At 43.6% G+C, this 13,895-nt stretch overlaps 1 pseudogene; it reads right to left on the minus strand.

Moving 5' to 3' along the window:
• LOC124852582 overlaps nucleotides 1–7,311 on the minus strand; it is a 10,134-nt pseudogene extending 2,823 nt beyond the window's left edge.
• Between the last annotated feature and the right edge of the window lie 6,584 nt (nucleotides 7,312–13,895).

The following is a 13,895-nucleotide window of genomic DNA, read 5'->3' on the forward strand; positions in this document are numbered from 1 at the left end:
GGTTGTGGATATCGATTGGCCATTTACAGCAGCTCTACATGTGGCAGAGTCGACAGTAACAGCAGGTCAACACAGAGCAGTATATAAAGTATATATAAATACAAATAAACACTCACAGATTTATACATTCATATACAAGCAGAAGGATAAAAACATGAGGGTATTTACCTTCAAGCCACTTGTAGAAACCTTCTCCTGCAACATGAGCGATATCAGAAGAGACTTTATTGTTTTTAATACAACACAACTAAAAATAATAGATTTGACGTGTCCGGCTGCCTTACTCACCATCGTCATCTCCTGAAATCAGAAAGAGAACGGTTCGAGTTATTCATACACACACACACACTAGAACTAGCTCAAATGACAGAAACCATCGCTGACAAACACTTTGATGTCATGTCGTCCATCTTTAGTCACACTGCGATATAAACCTGAGTGAAACTGAGGTGAGTGAAATAAAGACTTAAATCGTAAACTTATAACAATCTAATAAAGCAGCAGCTAAGTTCTGTCAGCCATCATTTCTTTACAAATTCCTCCACACAACATTCATCTAATATAGGCAAACTAAGTAGGAGCACCACCGCCAGCTCCGAGTGTGAACTACAGAATGTCTAGTTCCTAAATGTTCAGTTCTCTAAATGTTCAGTTCTCTAAATGTTCAGTTCTCTAAATGTTCAGTTCTCTAAATGTTCAGTTCTCTAAATGTTCAGTCTCTAAATGTTCAGTTCTTCATATGTTCAGTTCTCTAAATGTTCAGTTCTCTAAATGTTCAGTTCTCTAAATGTTCAGTTCTCCAAATGTTCAGTTCTCTAAATGTTCAGTTCTCTATATGTTCAGTTCTCCATATGTTCAGTTCTCTATATGTTCAGTTCTCTAAATGTTCAGTTCTCTATATGTTCAGTTCTCTAAATGTTCAGTTCTCTATATGTTCAGTTCTCTAAATGAGTTCTGAACCTTGGAGATGGAGCAAATCTAAACCTCAGTGCTATTCTCCATCCATCCACCAGGTGTCCCTTTGAAGGACAGAGCTGGTGTTGACTCACCTCTGCTCGGAGCCAGAGGGTTCAGAGGTCGGACACTGATCTGGGCCTGTCAACACAAACACACAATTATTTAGGTCATCATCACAATCATCATTAGCACAGCTTCAAATTCTAACTTCATCTACAAAACCTTTGAAATAAACTTTTGAGTTCAGTGGGTGAGTGTGTATGTGTGTTTATTAGCTTGTGTGTGTTTATTAGCTTGTGTGTTTATAAGCTTGTGTGTGTTTATAAGCTTGTGTGTGTTTATAAGCTTGTGTGTTAATTAGCTTGTGTGTTTATAAGCTTGTGTGTTTATTAGCTTGTGTGTTTATAAGCTGTGTTTGTTTATTAGCTTGTGTGTTTATTAGCTTGTGTGTGTTTATTAGCTTGTGTGCGTCTCACTTGAAGCAGTTTTCCTCGTAGATGCTGTTCCACACTCTCCAAGCTGAAGGACCTTTATATCCAGTGAATCTCTCTGGATTCAGCAGCAGATCAACGTACTCAGCATCTGGAGACGTTTCATCTGACACACAGACACACACAGTAAAGAAAACTCTTCAAACTGAACAAATAACATATGATTTGTTTATTCTAAGAGCCTCATTAACACATTAGAATCCGTACATTGACACACACAAGTTTCTGTTTGGTTAATGTTTTTATCTAGTGTCTCAAGGTAAAAAAGAAACTCACCATCCAGCTCACAGAATTGGTCCTGAGCGTCGTCGTGTCTCGCCCAGTCAGCAAACGCCTCTTTACTCTGGTTACTGAAACAAGGACAAATATCAACTCATGACAGAAGAGTCCGAGTGTGAAGAAGAAAACTATTGAAAAGTGTGTGATGTGGAGAACAGATAAACTACATCCTGGTTTCATCTCACAGGTCTGATCATGTGACTGTACACACAGTAGAAATATTGTTTTATATTGGAGTTTAATGTGCAATGTCGCACAATCTTTGTTTTTATTGACACAACCTTCTGAGTGGCTTTATCAGATTCTCACCTCTGTCTGCTCGTAGTTCGGTGGGAAACCACCAGCAGTCAGACGCTGGACAATGTTTGACCTGCAGATAAACAGGACGTCTGCCCTCTCACCTGAGGGTGCTATCTCTCACCTGAGGGTGCTATCTCACACCTGAGGGTGCTATCTCTCACCTGAGGGTGCTATCTCTCACCTGAGGGTGCTATCTCTCACCTGAGGGTGCTATCTCTCACCTGAGGGTGCTATCTCTCACCTGAGGGTGCTATCTCTCACCTGAGGGTGCTATCTCACACCTGAGGGTGCTATCTCTCACCTGAGGTGCTATCTCTCACCTGAGGGTGCTATCTCACACCTGAGGGTGCTATCTCTCACCTGAGGGTGCTATCTCTCACCTGAGGGTGCTTTCTCTCACCTGAGGGTGCTATCTCTCACCTGAGGGTGCTATCTCTCACCTGAGGGTGCTATTGATGGCACCCAGCTCTATCGCCTGCTCACACTCCATGTCTGATATCGTGTTCGCTGCCTGGGAGTACTGGAGACAGAGAGAAGAAGTGTTAGCATGCTACTGCCAATGCTAACCACACTTGCAATAACTAGATAATGATTTCTCAGAAAACACGTCTCCTTTGCTAAACAAATATCAGAGAGCAGTTTCAAACTTACGCCCTGACAGGAGCAACAAAAATCAAGTAAAAGTTTCTTCAAGAAAGCCAAACTACAAAATGCTACATGTCTGTGACATACAAGTGCTACCAAAGCGCTACATTTGTTTGTTATTCAAGCTATAGTCAGAAGAGGTGTGTCTGTAGTTTGAGGAAGACGAGACTTCTGTCCTGATGTCCATGTGGAGCCTGCGTTCCACCGTTTAGGAGCCAGGACAGGAAACAGTCGTGATGTTGTTGAGGGGTTAGCTCGCAGTGAGGGAGCAACGAGCCGATTGGCAGAGCGGAGTGAACGGGCTGAGGTGTGGGGTTCTCTGAGCGACCACGAGGTGGAACTGTCACTGAAGTGTTAGCGACCTTTATATTCACCGCTGGTAGTGGAGTCATGTGACTGATGAGAACCAATCAGGAAGAGAACGTCTGTGCTATCGCATTTAAAGTCTCAGTTTCTGTTCAGACTCAAACACAAACCCAGAGTTTTCAAACTGAAACGAGATCAGTTTACACAAGTCTCTGATTCAGAGGCTGGAAAACTCCACCAGGTGTAACCATAGCAACAGGGATGTGACAGTGTGGGCGGAGTTTATGTCACGATTAACCTGTCGAGCTCCAGATGGGTTTGGATTTTAAAATTCTGCTGAGAAGGCAAATATTCCAGTTTCTTTAAAATTGGCCCACTGATCGAACAGTGATCACTGATGGTCGATGCAACTGAGTCGAGTCCAGATGTTCAAACACATCTCGCTCATAACAAGACAAACATCATCAAGCCAAGAGCTGGAAAACACTCAGTCCTCAGCCTCTGCATGGAAACTATCTGGCCAGATAAGACCAGTGTGTGTGTTTGTGTGCGAGTGTTACAGTGAGTCAGCTGATGAGACGGAAAGTGCTGGAACAATTGCAGCTGCTCCTTCACTCCATTTAACAAGTTACAGGAATTTGATAAAATGTGTGGTTGAGCTCAGTGACGGCAGGTAACTCAGGTCTGGTGATATTTTCTAAGTGACCTATGAACACACGTAAATGGTCTAGAGCCATAGCGTCTTTTTTAGTCTTGATGACACTAAAAGTTTTTAAATTTTACATTCACCCAGTCACTGTGTGGGTGAATGTAAAACTGTAAAGAGCTTTGAGTGGTCATCAAGACTAGAAAAGACCTTTGTAAATACAAAACCATTTACCAGTCACACAAACATTCGTACAGAGCATCTATATGCAGCCCTTCTTTCTGTGAGAAGGGCCAATATGGGGATCGAACCGCCGACCTTAGGTTAGAGGAAGGGCGATCCTTTAAAGTACAATACTGAAGTGACAACGCCAACATTTGTATTTTGTGTCAATTTGACGCTCACCTTGTTGTAGTTCCCAGACTTGATGCCGATCGGGATCTTACTCTGTCAAAGAAACAATAAGAAATTAGTTCTCCACCTTATAATAAATCATCCACCTTAAACTGATCATGTGGCTGAACTGGTGTTGGATTAGTAACTTTGTATAAATACAGACTAAATAAATAAAAACCTGAACATGTGCCGTTACACTCTGTAACTCTGGACAAACCTCATTTCTCCTAAATCTAATCTAATCTGTTGATGGCTGAAGAAACCACACTGCTCCTGATGTAAAACAAACCAAGTAGATGTGAGCAGGTGTTAGTGGCCACCAGCAGATGTTAGGGACATAACTGAGGTAAAAAGAAAGAAGAAGACTAAATGTATGTAATGCGAGTGTGAAATAAATATCTGCATTGAATTCATTATTTCTGCAGTCGTCTATGGTCTTTACTTTCTTAATCAATATAATCAAGATGGGTTTCTTTACAAATCTTTGACTATAAATAGGTGTAAGTGTGGTTGACCTCTAACCTCACCTCAGGACAGGGCTCCACATGACAATCTTTGATTGAACACTGTCCGTCATCGGGCCAGAAAGGACACGGTCGCCTCAGGTTCACCTATAGGAAAAAGACACACAGACACACACGTGTATGTATATGTATATGTATATGTATGTATGTATATGTATATGTATGTATGTATATATATATATATATATATATATATATATATATGTATATGTATGTATGTATATATATATATATATATATATATATATATATATATATGTATATGTATGTATGTATATGTATATGTATGTATGTATATGTATATGTATGTATATATATATATATATATATATATATATATATATATATATATATATGTATGTGTATGTATGTGTGTGTGTGTGTGTGTGTGCGTCAGGACGACAGGTCAGAGAGGAGATATCATCATCCCACTGGGATTGGGTACCAAGCCCCAGTAGAACCAGATAGAACACAGAGGCAGCTGACCTGAGATTGAAGATCATAACTAAGATGGAAACCTAGGACCCCCACCCCGAGTCCAATAACCAAGACTAAGTAAGAAAGTACTTCAGAAAGTGTGAAGGTGTGAAAGCAGCAAACATGTTTTTATATTGAAGTAAAAATGAGGCTTCACTGAGTAAAATGTCACAGAGCAAATTCTGAGGGTTAAAATCAAAAAGAACAAAACATAAAATTACACACTGAACATTTGGTATTAAAAATCTTAAAGAACAACTTAACATTCCTAATAAGAGACATTAAATGATATAAAGTATATATATATATATATAGCAGAGCTCTTACCCTGTAGTATCTGAAGTAGTCTCTCTCCGTCAGCTTCTTGATTCGAGGGTAAATCTTGAAGTTGTTGAAGACGCCGATGCTTTCGCCACAGAAGCAGTCGTCCAGAACGCCTGTGAGCTGGAGGCGGAGCAGAGAAGACTTAACACTACGAAACAACAACAAACAAAGGTTTTTCAGAATGTTTTGTTTAGGATTAGATTTATTCAAACCATCTGATCACCGCTTCTACTCAATCAACTAGTTGTTGTCATGATTTCCGCATGGCTACATCCACATCAGTTTTAAAACTCATCACTGTTGCTATGGTTACGCCTGGTGGAGTTTTACAGCCTCTGAATCAGACACTTGTGTAAACTGATCTCGTTTTATTTTGAAAATCGTGGGTTTAGTAAATGATGACGCAGACGTTCTCTTCCTGATTGGTTCTCATCAGTCACATGACTCGACTACCAGCGGTGAACACAAAGCTAACACTTCCTGTCAGTAACACTTCCTGTTTCTAACACTTCCTGTCAGTTACAGTTCCACCTCGTCGTCCCTGCTCTGACTCTTCACCATCACTGCTCCTCCTTCAGAGGAGTTTCTGTTACTAAGCAACCAGCTGCAGAGACAATCTACTTCCTGTTTACACCACATGACCAGTGTAGGTGAACGGTCATGGGACCTGTGTTTTCAGGTGTGTGAGTGAAGCAGGCTGGAGCTAAAACGCTCGTCTGGACGGAGGTAACAACATTTGTGTGGATGTCGACTGAGACTCCGCTTTCACAGCAGGTGGTGTGTAAACAGACCACTCTCATACATTATTCATCCACCTGTAACCTGAACCACACATGTGATCCAGACAACACCTCCACCCGACCAACGCAAAATGCTTCATGTAAAGTCTGAGGACATCAATGAGTGTGTAAACAGAGGAAGACGCCAACACCACCAGCAGGTGACCAACCATCACTTGCCGTCCTGATCCACAGTAAACACCTGATTTACCTGGTTGAGGTCAGCAGGTCTGAACACACACTGTGGTTTTTAATCCACAGAACAAACGTTCATTACAAACTGATTATTTATCTTAGTTATTCTGACATTTAAAACAACATCCCTGATTCATTGAAACCATCTTTGCAAGAAGACATTTAAAAACACCAGTTTGTGAATGACTGATTCAAAGTGAGTGAAGGTGACGCTCACTCTGTTCGACGTCTGTTCTTCTCAATATTTGCTCTAATGTATAAAGTGTTCAGATCAGTGTTTTTACATGTGTGTAAAACATGGAAATAAAGTAAAAGTAAAATGACTTTAAACAGAAGCATCTTCTTTCTTTCTCATTAAACTCTATTCTAAACTACAACTTTATTCTTGTAATGTTGCAACATTATTTTGAAAGTCTGATATTTTGTGAGGTTAGGTTTTTATTTTGAACGTGTTATAAAAGGTATTCATATATTCAACTAAGAAAAGGGCACTACAAACAGGTGAACATTCTTAACAACTGCTCAAACTAAATAAATCATGACTGAGAAAGAAGAAGTGAATATTGTTTTCTTCAATGTGGTCTTAATACAAATAAAACAGCTCTTTCAGATGTATCAGACCAAACATATGGAGTCAGCTGTGGACTCTGATGAGCAGTAGAATCCACATTCAGAAGCTATAATCTTATTTCCCTGCGGCTGCAGAGAGTCAGTGAGTCCAGCTGCTCACAAACACCTGGACCGTGTCAGCATGACACAAAAACACAAACAGCTGACCTCAGAGCGCAGCAGTCCAGCGAGCACCAGGCCGGTCAGGAGGAGCCCCACGGCTCTCAGCATGCTGCTGCCGGTGACTTCCACAGGTGAGAATCTCAGGCGAAAACCACCGGAGACATCCACAGACGAACCACAGACGAGAATCTCAGGCGAGAACAACCACAGGTGAACCTGGAGTCTGGGTCCTGATCAGTCTGAGCTGTCATTCAACTCCTCACCACAGACCCGCCCACTCACCATGACACAACCCGCCCCCAGACACTAGACCCGCCCCCTCCAGTCTGTAGTTCTGCTGCTGTGAGTGAGCCAGAAGCAGCCGCTGAGTGCAGAGCAAAGGACTACAACTCCCATGAGACACCACAGGCTGGGGAGCCAGCAAATCAGATTGCAGCACAGCCAATCAGAGAAGACCACGCTTTTCTACTCGATGAGTTCTGTTAAAGTCTGAGAAGCTCAGTTCAAACGAGTTCATTGTAAATAAATATTTACACTCATTGAATTTGACCTGTGACTTTTACAGAGGAAAATATTTACATCCGAATTTTAATCTTAACTTTTACATTCTCTGAATATGAATTACTCTAATTATTTTTATTTTATTAAATGAAACCTAATCTAATGTTTCAGTTAAATCTGACATGTCAACGGTTTAAAAAAATAAATAATGGAAATTCTGACGTTTTACGTTTTATTGTATCAACTACCAGCGATTTAAAAAGTCACACACACACAGTTGCAGCTAGCTAGCATCACACACACACACACACACAGTAGTAGCTAGCATCACACACACACACACACACACGTTGCAGCTAGCTAGCATCACACACACACACACACAGTAGTAGCTAGCATCACACACACACACAGTAGTAGCTAGCATCACACACACACACACAGTAGTAGCTAGCATCACACACACACACACACAGTAGTAGCTAGCATCACACACACACACACACACAGTAGTAGCTAGCATCACACACACACACAGTTGCAACTAGCTAGCATCACACACACACACACAGTAGTAGCTAGCATCACACACACAGACACACAGTTGCAACTAGCTAGCATCACACACACACACACACAGTTGCAACTAGCTAGCATCACACACACACAGACACACAGTTGCAACTAGCTAGCATCACACACACACACAGACACACAGTTGCACCTAGCTAGCATCACACACACACACACAGACACAGTTGCAACTAGCTAGCATCACACACACACAGTTGCAACAGCTAGCATCACACACACACACACGCACAGTTGCAACTAGCTAGCATCACACACACACACACAGTTGCAACTAGCTAGCATCACACACACACACACACACACACACAGTTGCAGCTAGCTAGCTAGCTAGCATCACGCACACGCACACACGCACACACACACAGTTGCAGCTAGCTAGCATCACACACACGGTGACAGTCGTGACAGTCGAACCGTCTCCACCCCAGATGAACGCCGGTGATCAGAGCCCCTACCCCCGCGGCGGCCCCGGGTTCACTCACATGGCAGAAGCAGCTCTGCTCCGGACTGTCGGCGGCTCCGCTCCGGTGCTCCTCGCGCTGTGTTGGGGTCTCGACGTTATTGTGTTGGAACCAACACAGAACTAAGTTCCCGTAGAACCAGGCCAGCAGCAGAACACCGAGCGCCGGTAGAGTTACTCTCCACATCCTCACTCTGCTGGCGGGGCGACGCAACTGAGCAGTCCGCGGCACTTCCTGTTGTTGTGGAAGCTAACGACAGTAGCTTCAGGCTAGCTGGGGTTAGCACCCGCAGGCTAACAGAGACGGTAGTACGGCGGGCCGGTGAGCTGAGCAGCCCGGGGTCTGAGCACCTTCACACGGACACTAGGCGCTAGTGACGCGTCCTCCTCCGTGTCGGGGCTTCGACGCGTGAGTCCAGGAGATGTTTGTGATGCGCGGACCGAGGCTTGTGTTGATGACGTGTGTGGTGACGTTAAAGCCTCGCGAGCCGGCCACGTGACTGAGTCAGGAAATGGTTCAGGGGTTTGGCGTCAATTCCAAATATGAGCCCCCTGTTGTGGACTTGGGACTTTATTGCGCATTTGTTTGCAAAAAAATAAACTGTGGACAAGTTGTTATTTTTAAATAGAAATGAATAAAATGTTGGTGTCATTATAATCACTCTGCCTGTTTCACATGTGTTGTCCACTAGATGGCCCAGTAGAGCCAATGAAGCCCCAGTAAGCTTCTGCCCATGAGAGAACCAGTTGGATGGAAGGCTTCATGTCGCCATCACTACCAGACACTCGTGATACATCCAACTGGGAAGCCACGTTTCCGCCAGTGAGTCCGACCACAGATGGAAGATGGACGACGACACACATCCAAACACGTCAGTTTCCTTCGAGCCCAAAAAGTGAGGCCAAAGCATCTCGGTCGCCCCTGGTGGCTGCAGTAAAGGTCCTCTGTGTTTGAGGATGGACCAAACCAAGACTCTACAGTAGATCCCAAACGGGCAGGTGGTACAGGAGGTGAATGGAAGCAGAAGAGGATCTGAGGGTGCGGGGGTTCAGAAAGATATGGTGGTCTAGACTCTGCTTGAATTGATACTTGTCTTTCTGAGGTGTTTGGTTACAGGATCAAAGGATGAGCACAATCCTTTGAACTCAACACTTATCACTGCTGTCGTTAGTTTGTGTTTCCATTGTCAACATCCACTGGTGCTCAATTCTGTTGTGGTTGTGTGTCTGTTGTGTGGCTTTTACGTTCGTGTTTTCCATAACTATAATATTTAACTATAATAATTCATATTATGATTTATCTGTACAGCAGTGGATGTTTCCTCTCAGTGATCAGAAAAGATTCAAGTCATAGTAAGAAATATGCTCCTGTCTCAGAAGGCAACTGCAGTGACTGCAGTCTGCCAGCAGGGTAGCTGTCGATCCAGCACAGTGTCCGCAACACACACGCACACACACACATAGACACACACACACGCGCACACACACGCACGCACACACATAGACACACACACGCACACACACACACACAATATGGCCTTAATGCTCCATCGTAGACAACATTTAAAGAACTGTGGACATTACGCCCGCCCCTTATTGCACGTTGCAGCTCTTGTATAGAAAAGAAGACATTTATCTCAGCACTATTATCACTTGTCTTTTGTCAGGAAGTCTTTCCGCTGTTGGACCCTCAGAATGCTACAGTGCCACCTACTGGCTTTAGTATGAACAACATATTTAATTTGACCTCACAGCTACTTTTATTTAAACTCGTCTAAATGAAAACTGAACACATTCGTTTTAAATTCTGTTCTGAATTGAACAGGAAGCCAGTGTTGACACTTTTGTTAGTAGTTGTTTGAATTTTGATCGGATGTGATATTTTTACCAGGAAGACAAACTCAGAAACGACCCAGATAGATTCTCTGATATTCTATTATATGACATTCTTTTCTATATTATTAACTAACCAATCAGAGTAAGGAGGGCTGCTTCCGCTGTCCTGGGAAAAATGTTACTTGCAGGACACAAAAGAATGACTTGCACCAGAGGCGGTTTAGAAGTAGGTATGTGCTATGCTATATATATATATATATTAATGATGATGATGATAATAATGATGATGATAATAACAGTGTTGAGATTTGTGGAGAAGGACTTTAGAACCTGTGAGTCAGGACTGGTTGGTGAGTTTTGCAGGTTTATCACAGTGTGACGGAGCTTTAACTCTTTGTCTGGACTCAACTTGACATGATACCAACAGGAAGTCGATGTTGACTGTGAAGATGTTTCCTAAATAAAAACAAAAGATAAAAACAACCATGTTGACTCTTTTTCAGCTGAGTCGACACAAACCAACAAGCTCTGCTTTGTCAACACGTTGTGTTCCCACGCTCCTGATTGGGTTTCGGCTGGCACTTCTTCAGGTCGCCATAGGGTACGAGATCGCAGCAAGGCGTCCATGAGCAAAGCAACGCTTCATCTCCCCATAAATCCTCCGCAGTCGACGGCCAGTTCCCGAATCATTCCAACTGAGCGACTTGTAACTCGAGGCGTGTTTGTAGCTGCGGAGGTGAAGGCGGCGCTGAACCCAGTGTCGAAACATAACTGACTCATGTCTGGTTGACATGAGCACAGGCCGTCACCCACCTGAGACTGGACCCACACAGGATCACGTGCTCTGGGCCGCAGGGAAACACGTGCATGGCTTTTTGTGGCAGACGCAGATCTGCACACAACATGTGTGTTGGTTTTTGACCAGGTTGAAAAGAAAGTGGCAGAAAAATGATCAGAAATGTTGGAAAATCACATCTTGCAAAACCTCTGCACCACGACTGTGACTCATCACATAGAAATGACTGAATGAACCGGATGTGTTGATACTGAGCTGCACAAAAGAAAACAAGTGTTTTAAAACCTCAGCGTGTCCTGAAGGTTTGTTGGATTAATATATAACGTGTGTGAGTGTGTGTGTGTGTGTGAGTGTGTGGTACTGGAGGTTTTAGGTTTCACTGTGTCGGGCTTCAGATGTTAAATATAACTTTCATGTTTCCAGAAAAGCTGCCACACACACACACACACACACGTGATGTTGGTGATACACTCCCGCCTCCTTAGCCGCTGTCTGCACAACTCGTCGGGGTCAAGGTGAGTGTGTGGAGTTTTCATGTTGTGTTACTTAGCTGGTTGTGTCTCTTATATTCTCGGACTTCCACGACAACTTTCTCCTGTTTCTGATTCTCTGTCACATCATAAAGTTTTAATTTAGTTTAACTCAGATTAAGAAAAGGTTAAAGCTGATGTTTGTGTTGTTGCCTCATTTGTTTGTATGTTTGTTGGTTTGTCAGCACGATTACACAAAAACTACTAGACAGATTATCATGACACGCTTTCATCTGAAAATCATCTCAGATTCGTCTGAAGTCCACAGGAGGCAATATCAGCCACATTACCAAATAACACGGAACACATCAGGAACACGTCAGGAACATGTTAGGAACACGTCAAGAACATGTTAGGAACACGTCTGGAACATGTCAGGAACATGTCAGGAACACGCAGGAACAGCCGGAACACGCCAGGAACACGTCAGGAACACGCCTGGAACACGCCAGGAAATACGCTAGGAACACGCCTGGAACATGTCTGGAACATGTCAGGAACACGTCTGAACACGCCAACACCTGGAACACGTCTGGAACACGTTAAGAACACGTCTGGAACACGCCAGGAACACGTCTGGAACACGTCTGGAACACGTAGGAACATGTCAGAACACATCTTAACACGCCAGGAACATGTCTGGAACACGCCAGGAACACGCCAGGAACACGCCTGGAACACGTCTGGAAACGCCATAATAAAATCAGGAACACGCAGGAACACGTCAGGAACATGTCAGGAACACGTCTGGAACACGTCAAGAACACGCAGGAACACGTCAGGAACATGTCAGGAACACGTCAGGAACATGTCTGGAACACGTCAGGAACATGTCTGTGGTTCAGTTCAGGTCTGAAAACATCTTCAAAGTCATTTGAACTATTGCTAATATATAACTAATGAAACAATATAAATAAGACACGTGTATTATAGAGGAATTCAAATTTTCCTGTTACAGCATTTAGTGTTTCCACCTCTTCCTTTTTCTATTGGCCAATCACCCAGACTCAAACCTCCCTCTCACCAATATGCACTTCCCCCCATCATCTAAACATATCCTGGCCTCAGGGGTAACTTTCCATGAGGCTGTGACTGACACCAGATACTTTTCTCTCCTCCCTCCCCACACAAACAGGATCCATCCCCGACCTCGAGGAGGAGGAGGGAGAGGAGGAGGAGGAGGGAGAGGAGGAGGAGGAGGAGGAGGAGGAGGAGGGAGAATGAATCGTGGCTGAGAACCAGATGTTGCTGCTGCTCAGGCTGGTATTAGAGCAGCAGTGGATATTTTGATTCTATTTTTTAAGCTTGGGAAAAAGATGAGAGCATGTGAAGCTGTCGGGGGGGAAATCCTGCAGGGAATCACTCACATGGGATTTCACCCAATTCTAATAATATTTCTAATAATATTCATCTAAATAGAACATTTCAAAACAGCCACAAAGATGGACAAACAATAAAACATATTTAATGTCAGCGAACTGTTAAAGTTTCAGATGAGTTATTGGTGTCACAGGTCTGATGCTGCAGCTCTGATATGATGGGATTAATTAAAGTGGGACAGATGCTGTTAAACCTGCTGCTCTCAGGTATAACACCCCCGTGGCCTTTACTTCCTGCCAGCTAACTGACGTAGTAAACCCAGCGTCCCCTCTGTTTACCTTCCAGCAGCGATACCCAGGCAACTGGGCTGCAGCTGCTATATTTGGGCCTCGGCTGCGTAAACCAGATAAAGAGTCAACACGGCTCTTTTCTGGTGCTGCATGCTGGGAGTTCACTGATTAATGGCACAGGAGCCTCACGGCTAATTATAGAGCGCAGCTGCTGGGTTTCACCCTGTGAAACGCCATGCATGCACAGTACAGTGTACGCCACAGTGTACGCCACCGTGACACCGCCCAACTACACCACACCTTCATGTTTCTCCTCCTGTTTCTGTCAGGAACCTTCACCTCAGTTTTCATGTTGAAGTGAACTCAGGTTAAAGTCAGTGTTGAACAGCTGTTTGCTGTTCTGCAGATAACGAGTTCCAGATGTGTTTCCTCTGATACCATCAGAGTGAGGAGGAGGAGAAGGAGGAGAAGGGAGGAGGAGGAGGAGGAGGAGGAGGAGGTGGAGAAGGGAGTGGAG

The sequence above is a fragment of the Hippoglossus stenolepis genome, chromosome 2, assembly GCF_022539355.2.
Source record: "Hippoglossus stenolepis isolate QCI-W04-F060 chromosome 2, HSTE1.2, whole genome shotgun sequence".
NCBI lineage: Eukaryota > Metazoa > Chordata > Actinopteri > Pleuronectiformes > Pleuronectidae > Hippoglossus > Hippoglossus stenolepis.